Here is an 11,086-nt window from a genome sequence, read left to right as displayed (position 1 = left end):
TCCGTAACAACAGACCGTCCCGTCTGACCCCCTAACCTCTGTCACCGGCAATACGTGTCACAGCCGAGACAACACCCTGTCAGACTGAACCCCTCCCTGACTCACTCCATCACCCAACCTCCAACTTCAAGTCAGTCACTCCAATGCTGTCAGCTGACGACCCCCAAATTATTCACTTCTCCAACAAGCTGGAGTTGTGATGACGGGTTTCTTACGTTTTCATGCCGTTGCTTTTGTTTTTTGTTTTTTTTTCTGTCTTTACACATTTACGTAATGTTTGCTCAAAAGCACTTTAGTGCGGGTAATAAGTTGTGAAAACCTTTTAAATTAGGAGCATCAAGTTTCCTACTTTAATGGCCACTACTGCTGCAAATGATCTGTTTCTAAGTCTGCGAAAATCCCTGATGAATCCTGGAAATAACTATTAGAGTGGATTCATCTATTAGCAGATTGAAAGAAATTTAATAAGCTCTCGTTTATGTGTTTGAATCAGTTTTGGGGTAAATATATCCATATATCCGTGACTTCCCGCAAATGTTTATTTGGGGACATATCATGTTAGGCTAATCATTTTAAATTTTTGAACTCTGGTTTAGTTCACCCTGGGCTACATATACGTATATAAAAAAGAAACTGCGAATCTCTCATTTCTTGCATTTTAATGGGTAAAAGATGAATCAAGAAAATAATCATTACCCTAATGGAAAACGAAAGTAACTGTTGCAACATGAGCAAATCATGTATTTACAGGCGCCGTAGTGTCTCAAAGTTGCTGCATGACACTACACTGGCTGCCTTTTGCAAACAAAGGTATGTTATCAGGTGGTTTCATAGTTGTAGTTTTATTTTTTTATTTTTCTGTTATAACTTATAACAGCCTGTGTTATGTGCGATATCGTTTAATAACTGTATGTCTTTAGGTGTATGGTCCACTGGTGTCACTGTAGTGTTGCCAATGAGAAATAGATACAATGACAGACACTGTTTTTTGGATTGTGGAACACAAAGAAAACCAGCAATTAATCCTCCCATCTTCACTTCAGTTCAGTTCAGTTCAGTTCACACAGTATACTAATAATTTGTAAATGTGTTTTTGTTAGAATAAATATATTTCCCTCGATCATGTTTACATTTTAGAGTGGAAGAAGTGCTTCTGTTTTGCACTGTGAGCCATAAGTTGTAGTGATGAGATGGAGGCGGACGTTACATACGTAGAAAATTTTTACATAGAATATATTTCAAATCAAATCATAAAGTGTGTCTCTGTGTTGCAGACACTTGCATCTTCCTTTTTTCAAAGAAACCTTCCCGGCCAGGCGTACCAGAGCTCGTTGGTTTCCTCCAGTTTGTTTTGCATTCTTCCCGCGCAGCTTGATGCAACTCCAGCAGATGGTTACAGCAGAGTTAAAAATCTGCTGCAAATTGGCCTCTCTCTATCAGAAGTTAACAGTTAACAATTAAAACACTTCTCCAGCTAAACCAGATCGAATTAGCTTTTGCCAATTTTCCCCCTCTCTGTTTTACCCCTAAAACATTCCATCTGCTACAATGGAGCTGTGATAGTGAACTCCTCGACGAAAAGGAGATTCTGTTTTTTTTATTTATTTTTTTGTTCTCCTCTGGTTGGTTTGAAGTCATCTTTTGTCTGTTGAGGAAGGGTTATTGTCTACATATTAAGTGAGGTTCTGTAAGGGTTTCAGCAGCACCTTGACTCCCCTAAGCTGAGGAGCAGCTGAGGTTAAGTGGTCTCCTCGTTCATGGCACCCATCTTCTTCTTCACCGTGACAGCTGGGGACCACAGTGTTGCCATAGATACATCCTCCACCCCCAGTCAACTGCTCATTTGAAGTAAATGCACACACACATACAGCACATTGTATATAAAGTTAATACTGCATCAGCTAAGAATGATTTGTTTTTGGCCCTTTGATCATTTACATATTTTTTTTAATTCTTTTATTCTCCAACAAAACAACTGAACAGCATGAATACTGAATCTGAAAGCAGAAAAAAAAATCTTTTATGCACTCCAAGGTCTAATTGTTATCTATTAGAACTGATTATGAAAAATGGAAAGTCAGTTTTTGGAACACTAAAAATAAATTTCACTCACTGAGTGCATTCCTGTTTGTTTTGCTCAAACTGCAGAACTTTCCACTGGAGGTGGAAAAATTCCAAGAGATAAGCCAGTGATCAGGAAAATAATTTCAAATATTATTTTCCAATAACACACTCCAGAGGGCAACTTCTTGCGTTCCAGGCTACAAAAGACACATTTCTTGTTCAGCGATTAAACGGACTGGGTTTGGTTTTGTATGCAGGGACTCTGACTGATAAAATTTAAGTCTGAAAATCTACAAATACTGTGGGAGAATTCATTTCCAAAGTCACTTTAATTTGTGTTTGTTTTCCACTGGATCAGATAGCTTTAAATTATGATCTTTTGACATTACCATGTGTTATAATTGCCATTAGAAGAAAAAAAAATCCCATTAGAAAACAATTATATCTACTTATAATTGCATTATATTGTATATATTATAAGTGTTGTACACTTGAGTGGCTTATATTTGCTGAAGATTTATAGGGATTTTTAAGAAGAAATGTGTGTACAATAACTTTAGTGATAGAATATGTATTTCCTTCTACATTTATTATTAGTCAAATGCCTGATATTTTTCTCAGCCACAATGGGCATCATGATCTAATTGATCACTTCCAGTGAATAGCCACCGTTCTGAAGGTCTGCCTCAGTATTTATTCACAAATTTAACTGTTTTAGTTTTAAATTATGATATCAGCACATTGTTTTTGAAAAAAAAATGTATATATATTTCTGTGCGATAATGAAAGCACATCTGATGTGCCAAAAGCATAAATTAATATAGTACTAGTAGTTGATGAAAAATATGATTAAAGATGAGTCTGAACCTAATAGTCAGTATACATCACTCTGGGTTAGCTAGAGTTGAATTTGACTGAGTATTTCAAATTTTAAAAAATTTAGGGCTCGGCTTGATGGATCGAAAAGTTAGCATGGATTTAGCATGGAGCACACAAACTATTAAGAGACTTATAAAGAGACATTGTGACTGCTGGTGTTACAGGGGGGCCTTGCCCACTCAGCATGCATCACATTTTCTCTGAGAATATGGACACAAAGTAAACACTGCCTGAAGAATGCACGTGGGCTTTCTGAATATCTGTCATGTAAATATTAGGACGAAATGAATCAGAATGAACACTGAATCAGAGTGTATGATTTGATCATTTAATTGCACCATATTTGCGAGAACATTTGATTCACCCTGAGCAATGAGCATCATCCCCGAACTCGTAAACATCGGAAAGGGAAACCAGTCTCACGGTTCACGACTTTCACGAGCTATTATGAAAGGTCGTTATAAGATCATCAGATAAGAATGTGTTTAATGTAACTTTGTACTTGTTTCGCAAAAAAAACACTTATGCTTTGTAAAATATTGTTTTAATAAGTGCGAGGCATTATTTTTGTTGAATAATTTGACACACTGTTATTCTAATTGTTAATTATAAAAGTTTACAGTCCTGTCTGCCTGTATAAAATTATTACCCACCAATTAGGTGCATTATCTGCTAATAATAATATAAGTATCATGCAGATCTAGCTGTTGGATCTCAAAGCTGTTTTCACACCTCCGTAGATGTGTCCCATTTACTCAACATCAATACAACCGTATTGTTTGACCTCCATCTAGGATCAGATTTTAAGAGCAAAAAGGCAAAGAATAGGACAACAAGGAGGCCCCAGCGCGGACCCCCGACCAGCAGGCTGAGATTAGAGGACATTTGTTCCACAATATTGCTGCCTCCTGGTTTCCTAAGGCTGCAGCGTTTGCACAGAAGGTGCAGGCAGATATTTGGGCACCGGCCAAAGCCTTTCCTTGCTAGCGGGCCACCTCGGCTAGAGCTGCAGGTGCTGAGAAGGACTCCCCACTGCTTCCTAGTGTGGTCTGCGACCCTACAGGCTGATGGAACAAATGCTGGTCTAGGGAAAATAAACTTATCTCATTTGGATGACAACACATAGCCTCGGGTTAGTGTGCTGTGTTGCACCAGTTTTGGGGAACAAGTCGGATTGGGTCAGTGGCTCATCCATCGCACTGTTAAAAGAGAGGAGTTCATTCTGCCTCACGTCGTCTCTCTAGATTTCTCTCTCTTTGTAAACATACAATGCATACACTCATGCTGTCTATATATAGAGCAAATAGCACACGAGATACTAGATTTTTATTCTTCATTTTTACGGGGGATAAATGAATAAAATAAATCTGTATGATAATGATTTTCCTTTGCGTCACTTTGCTAGCGTTGGAAGTGTTCTCTGTGGAGGGGGCTCTCTTCTGACTGACCCAGCCCTGACCCCTGGGATGAACCCCATCACGCAGAGGTGTTAGTGTGCCACCAGCCATGATGGATCGCCCCTTAGATCCCTGTGATCTTATAATCACGGCCAATCATCGGCACTCTCTCCGTTACTATAATGATCGGCGATGATTCGGGCCCGGAGTATTCAGATGATGGATGGAGGCTCGCGCTGGGTCCTGAGAGAGGATGAGTCAGGCATTCAGTGTCTGTTTAAAGCACTGGTAGGTTGGCTAGTTGTTCACATCTTTATCATAATGAAGTGGAGATACTTAACCCTGGAGTAGGCAGGGGTCTCTTGGTACCTTAACACTGATGTTTAAGGTGACCCCCCTCGGGGAGACGCCCACATAGTGGCTAGCCATTTTGCCAGATGATATGCAAATTTTTGTGACCTTAGACTGAGCTGGGTTACTCCCACGTCAACTGGAAGAAAGGATGATGAGCTCAGCGCCACGTGTAAGATGTTATTCACATGCATCTTATTTGAATTTTAGCATTCATGTTGTAATCAGCTGTTTGAATACATTCATATGTACGGTGTAGAGAAGGACAAATGCACACATGTCTCCATTTATTTAGAAAGAAAGCATCCCTGCAGCAATAAAATGTTTGAGGCCAGGTTATGTACTGTATCTCCTTATAATACATGCAGTGTCTATGTCTGGTCTTGGATTTGGGCAAAGGCTGTCACAAGCTCACATGAGTGCATGCATCACAGAGCAGGGGTACTCATCCAAACCCCACCCAAAAACCCAGTCCCCCGGTGCAGGGAATTACTGGGCCTCTCCCAGCTCCTGGTAACCCCTTCATTATCCACACACCAATGGGTCCGGATCAGATTCTGCCTTTCCGCAGGGGTGGGGGTGGTGGTGGTGGTGGTGGTGGGGGAAATGGAAATTGGGAGGCAGGGGCTGCAGTCCATGCGTCTGAACAATGCCTCAATGTTTAAGAACTGGCCTCATGGACGGGAAGTGATAGGGTTCACTTGTGGTGGCGTCTGGAGCAGGCTTTCTTCTTTTTTATTTGTGAAAATATCCCCAAATGGCTCCTCTGGGTGTGTAGCTGTTTAATGATCGCACATTTAATTACCAGAGTTGCTTCACAGAAATTCCGCATATTTATTTGATTTCGCTGTTTCTGCGAGGTTGCTGCTGATTCCTCTCTCTTCCTCTGTCACTTTTTCCCCTCCGTATGTCTTCCATTCATTTTTTAAATTAACCTCCTAATGGACCTCATCTGTCCAGAGAGAGCCTATTAACTAAAGCCCTACTCTCATCCAGGGTCCCTGCCACAGAGGGCTGCAAGCCCCGCCCACGCGAACCCGTCCCTCACTCACCCATCAAAGATCCCCGCACTTCACGAAAGAAAAATCCAACATGGAGGAAAAGGGAACAAAAGGATTACATTATATATAGTTAATTACACACTGCCCTTTTCCGAACAACTTTTAATTGCTTTATCACCTGGGCCTGTGAGTGCAGCAACTCGGCAATCAGCCTGATTTGTTTTAAATGAGCTGCCATGGGATGGGGCGAGGGCTTGATGCTCTCTCTCTGTCTCTGCCCTCCAAAACCTATAGGTGAGGCGTTGGACTAAAGAAGATTCAGACTGAGGCCGGGAGGTTCCAAAATGTTAAACAGAACGTCTGTAAATGGATGTAAATCAACGGCGTCGGCCCCTGAAGCTCCCAAACATCTTCCAGTGGCCAAAATGGTCATGATGAAACAGTGAAACAGTGCGCACAAGGATCTCTCTCTATTTTTTTTTTTTTTTTTTTTTTTTAACAGAGGTTCCAAAACCTCCGGCACATTAACTCCCTCAGGATGCTGCGGTAGCCTTGGGATTTGAACACTAGTGTTACTGAAGCAATTAGCATATTCCTGTATTAAAGGAGGGAAGCGTGACAGTGTTTTCCAGGATGTCAGTATGTATCATTAAAAGGCATATTTTAATTAGGGACATGTTAGTTCATTACACTAAATGGATTAACATTGCTTGTCAAGGGTAGAGATATGTTTTACATTTAAGTCCACTGGGGAACAAGGTCTCAATTTAACAAGACATCTTAAGTTGAGATGGGGTCTTGTTAGTGGGAGATTCAGAAATGGCTCCGAGACAGTTTAATATTTTGAAAGTGTGTGACGACGCCGTATCGCCGGGCGTCTGTTTGTGTGTAACTGAGTGTAAGAAGTCAATTATTGTCTTGCAATAGTCTGCAGGCTGTGATCTGGAAACAATACGCTCAAAGCCTGACAGTTTGGTGATATTATTCTCACGTGATATTATTAACAACAGACAAATCCAAATTAGTTTCACGTTATTATTTGTAAAACAAACTCGTGTGTTCCTTATCGTGATTTTTCCTTTTCAAAGTTTCAGAGGAGGGATGTAAAAGCAAGGAGCTCGACAGTACACTTTCTGACGATGCAGCGAGTATAGGTTCTGCATGACCGTTTGGATCAAAGAGTGGTTATCTCTCCTATTGAGCTGTTCTCACCTCTGTCTTCTCTCATTATGGGCTGGACAACAAGAATTTCCCTCCATTAATCAGAACCCAATCCCTGGGTCAGCCATCGCGGAACCCCTAACGAGCCAAAATGCAAAAAGAAGTGTGGAAATGAAAAAAAAAGAAATAAAAAAATAAAAAAACAAGACAAGCATCTCCTGAATGTCATAGATGCCAGAGAATTGATTTCTTCCCTGTTAGTGGGAGAAACTACTGCTTAGCCAGAGGTTCTACTAAATTAGATTCACTTTGTGTGTTCAGTCAGCGATCAGTCAGCAAAGTCAACTTGAACTGGTTGTGAAGTAAGCACATATTCATATTAATTGGCTTTTTGTTTTTCTGCTGTGAATGAAATAATCCCCTACCTGACCACAGTGGACCACTCTGCATACATTTAGACATGTTGTTTCCATCCGTATGTGAATAATGGCTTCTGCTAAGAGAATGCGTTTGCTGAGTTTCCACAAAGAGCACGTCTAAGGAATCTTCACAGATATTCCTTCTGTGTTTTTACACACCTTCCAGGATTACAGCCAAGAGGATTTGCAGCCCAGGGGAGTATTGAAAAACACAAAGGAACATGAGTGAATTTTGTAAATATGTTGCGCATGTTCATGAAGTTTTCATGAATTCAGACTTGTACAAATGCAGACGTGACGTCAAGCGCATTGCGATGATTCCTGCCGAAACCAAGCATTTCTAACAAAATATACGCTCTCAGAACTTCAAAACCTTCCCGTGCTTTGCCACTATCCTGTCTAGCTATAATGCCCTGTCCTACTTTGCCAGTTCTTGATTAAAATGTTGACTTTTTGCTGGGTAATAACCTGATTAATGTAATTGAATGTAAAAGGGCGTAGCTCAGCAGCACTGCTGATCACTGGAGATGGATTAGGAGAGAAGGCTTTCAAATTGAATACAGTTCTCCCTCCTCAGCTTGTTAATTGTGCCGTTTACCACTACCTGAGTCAGTGACCACTGCTATTTAGTCTCTCTAATGATGATGCACAGTCGGACCCAACCACAGATAATTAAAAAAGCCTTCCCTGCACCCACCCGCCATCTCTCTCTGTCTTGAGTTTGGTGTTGCATTGACAAGCCGCACTAAGGCCAGATATTGAGCTGTCTGCTTTGCAGAGTCTTGGCTGCAGGAGCATGTAGCCCTCTAAATGCTCTTATGTTGTGTGTATTTCAGATAGAAAGTTAGGTATAGATCCTCGGTATTTGGCTGTTACGGGCGGCAGAAAAGTTGGAGTTGTTCCTGTTGAAATGAAAACAGAAAAAAAAAAACTTTCACTGTTCTTTTACTTTCCTGCCTATCATTCATTTCGGCATATACCTGAACTGATCCTTTACTGCCACATACAGAGAGGCCATACCTGGGTAAAAAAATCTGATCATTTTGTTCATATTAAGTTATGGAAAATGATTGTGGTTTGTCCATTTTTTTTATTTTTTATTTTACTGCAAAGTAATGGTTTTTTGGTCAGTTTTATCAAAAGAAGACACAAAAAGACCAAATAGAGACAAGGCTAAATGCTGAGTGGCCATTCAGTGCTAATAATTAGCACTGCTAGTTGTAGTTTTTATATAAATAAAAAAATAGTTTAGATTATGTTTACATCCTTTTTGTCTCCACTTAATTTTAACTTCAGTTGGATTTATATTAAAAATGATGGGGTTTAATTTTATGAATTTCTCTGTGAAGTTACCCTAATGGTTTTGCCTCATCAGTTTAGTTTTTCTGTTACAATTTTTTTTTTCTGTTTCTGTTAGGTGTCTTTGACAAAAGAAAAAAAAAAAATCTACTTTTCCCAATCAATTTCAGGTTCATCAGATTCAAGTCCATCTTTTTTAAATGTGCCCGACTGAAGCCGCTCCGCAGTGAGGAGCGTTTTCAGAGGTCTGCAAGGAGGAAACGCAGCCCGTGAATTACACAGCTTGCAGTCTGGAGTAAGTGCTGAAATAATTAGGAGAGAGAAATCTTTGGCTTGTGCAAACTTCCTTCCACCACTGCAGAACAAAATAATAAAGAGAATGTGTGTGAGACAAAGGCAAGAGACCCCCATGGTGCCTGGGTCTCTGCTTCCTGTCATGAGTATTCCTGCGGGGTTTCACATGACAAAACGCAGAAAGTTGTTTTGTCCCCGTGCCTGTCACGATCCACCCTCATAACCGCAGCTGTGTGTCTGTGTGCGTGTGTGCCTGTGTGTTTGGTTGCGCGGTTGCATATGTGTGTTTGTGACTGTGCTTTTCTTTTTTGTGCTGGCATGTTGTCTCGCTGTCTTCCCTGTCAGCTCATAGCCTGGCACCTGCTCTCATGTTCCTAATTAGTCTCATTTAATTAATTATATTCTACAGCACATCTCCTCTCTGCTCATAGGCAGTTTCTTTCTGTGGGTTTCATCCTTCTGTTCTTCCAAGACCATACATTTCAGAGGCAGAGAATAGAGGGTCTTTACATGTTACTGCAGAGCTGGGGGTGTTTGTTGAAAAGCAGAGGCGGGCGCGTTGAGGTTGAGCTTCAGTACCTGTTAATGAGCCATCCCCTCGCTGAATCAAGCACGTCTTAATACGACACATTAGCTGAATTCAACATTTGAAAATGGAAATCATACCTCACTTTGTCGGCCATGTTATCATACTCCCGGAAGATGTACTTTTTCCCCTCACAGATTCGAAGCTAAATGAGTGCCTGCGAGAGACAAGCTGACAACCAGCTGACTCACAGACAGAATCTCTTCAGTAAGCTGCAGGAAAACAAGTCAAGTTCCAAGCGTGGTGAGTAAACAGAAATCAGGGAAGCACTTTACCTGTGACAGTTGGCCTAAGCACCTCTTTCTTCTCTGTTAGCTTTTCTGTTCCATTTGTCAGGTTCACTTGGCTTGTATGCCTCTGTTGTCTATTAGGTGTATTTTCACAGTGCTTAGCACTACAGTAAAGGACTGAATGGAGAGGAATGAGAGTGAGAACACAGCTGAGTTTATTACTCTCCTGGGTCACAAGAGAAAATAGTGATCGTTTATATTTGTGAAGGTTCACTGGCAGGGATATTTGCAGTTTATTTGAGATGATAAATGATCAGTATATAAGTATATTAATTATCTTACACCTTAAATGGCCAAACACCTATCCCAGAATCACCTCCATGGTGCATGAGGTGTGATACTTTCTTAAAAGCAAGTGACACTAAGAAGGGGGCATCCAAGGTGCACGAGCCCATCAATACACGACAGTGGAAACAGTGTTGAATTTCACTTCCTGATGTCAGAGAGGAGTGGCAGGCAGTCACATGCAGCCTCCCAGCTGCCCCTCATCCCGTGTTTTCCACTAGAGGATCCTGGGCTAAAAGAAAAGGCGCTGTTAATAATTCAGCGTCGCGATGAACACCACCCAACACAGCCACAAAAGACAAGATCAAACTTTTGGCAAAGCCAGCGCCGCAGTGGGTTGATAGTATTTCCGAGCGTAGCTCTCTGTACGTTGACCATATGGACGCGATAATCACCCGTGGGATGAATCAGCAGATTCTTGATCTGGAGCCCAAAAATCACACGACACCTTAATTAGCTGGTGTTGATATCGCCCTTCACGGCACTAATTTGTCACTAGCAACAAAACAGCTTCTGGCAAGCACCTTTCTGCCGACTTTTGTCAATAAGGAAATGGAGATGGAGCATTTTGAGGTGACGCATATTTGAAATCTATGAGTAAATCTCCTCTGACAGGTAGCTCCCAATGAATCATGTTACATATCAGCAGTCAATTATGAGGGGAATAAGCATGAGTTTGTCTCGGTTATTTCCTGACCGGCGCGTGCAGCCGTCATTGAATTATTTGGGTGCGTGTTTATTCCTGATGACACGCAGATCCTAATAAGGTGTAAATAATTGCTGCCCTCCTCAGGAGATCTAGCCACCATGAAGCAGCGAGTTGAAAAGGTCAGACGTGTTCTGCACACCGGCTCCAAAGTGGTTTATTAGCATCCCAACGACATATTCAGGAGATCGTCTGAGACATAATTACCTGGCTAAGGTACAGATGAATACTGTATTTGGGGGAGAAGGCAAGGTTGGTTGGATATTGGCTTTGTCTCCATTAACCTGGAGCACGGTGTTAAAGGATCTGTTTGTGGAGAGAAAATGACAGGGAGTCAGGCTGACGGGGCTGGAC

The sequence above is a fragment of the Mugil cephalus genome, chromosome 13 (genome assembly GCF_022458985.1).
Source record: "Mugil cephalus isolate CIBA_MC_2020 chromosome 13, CIBA_Mcephalus_1.1, whole genome shotgun sequence".
NCBI lineage: Eukaryota > Metazoa > Chordata > Actinopteri > Mugiliformes > Mugilidae > Mugil > Mugil cephalus.
This window is presented reverse-complemented; position numbering follows the sequence as displayed.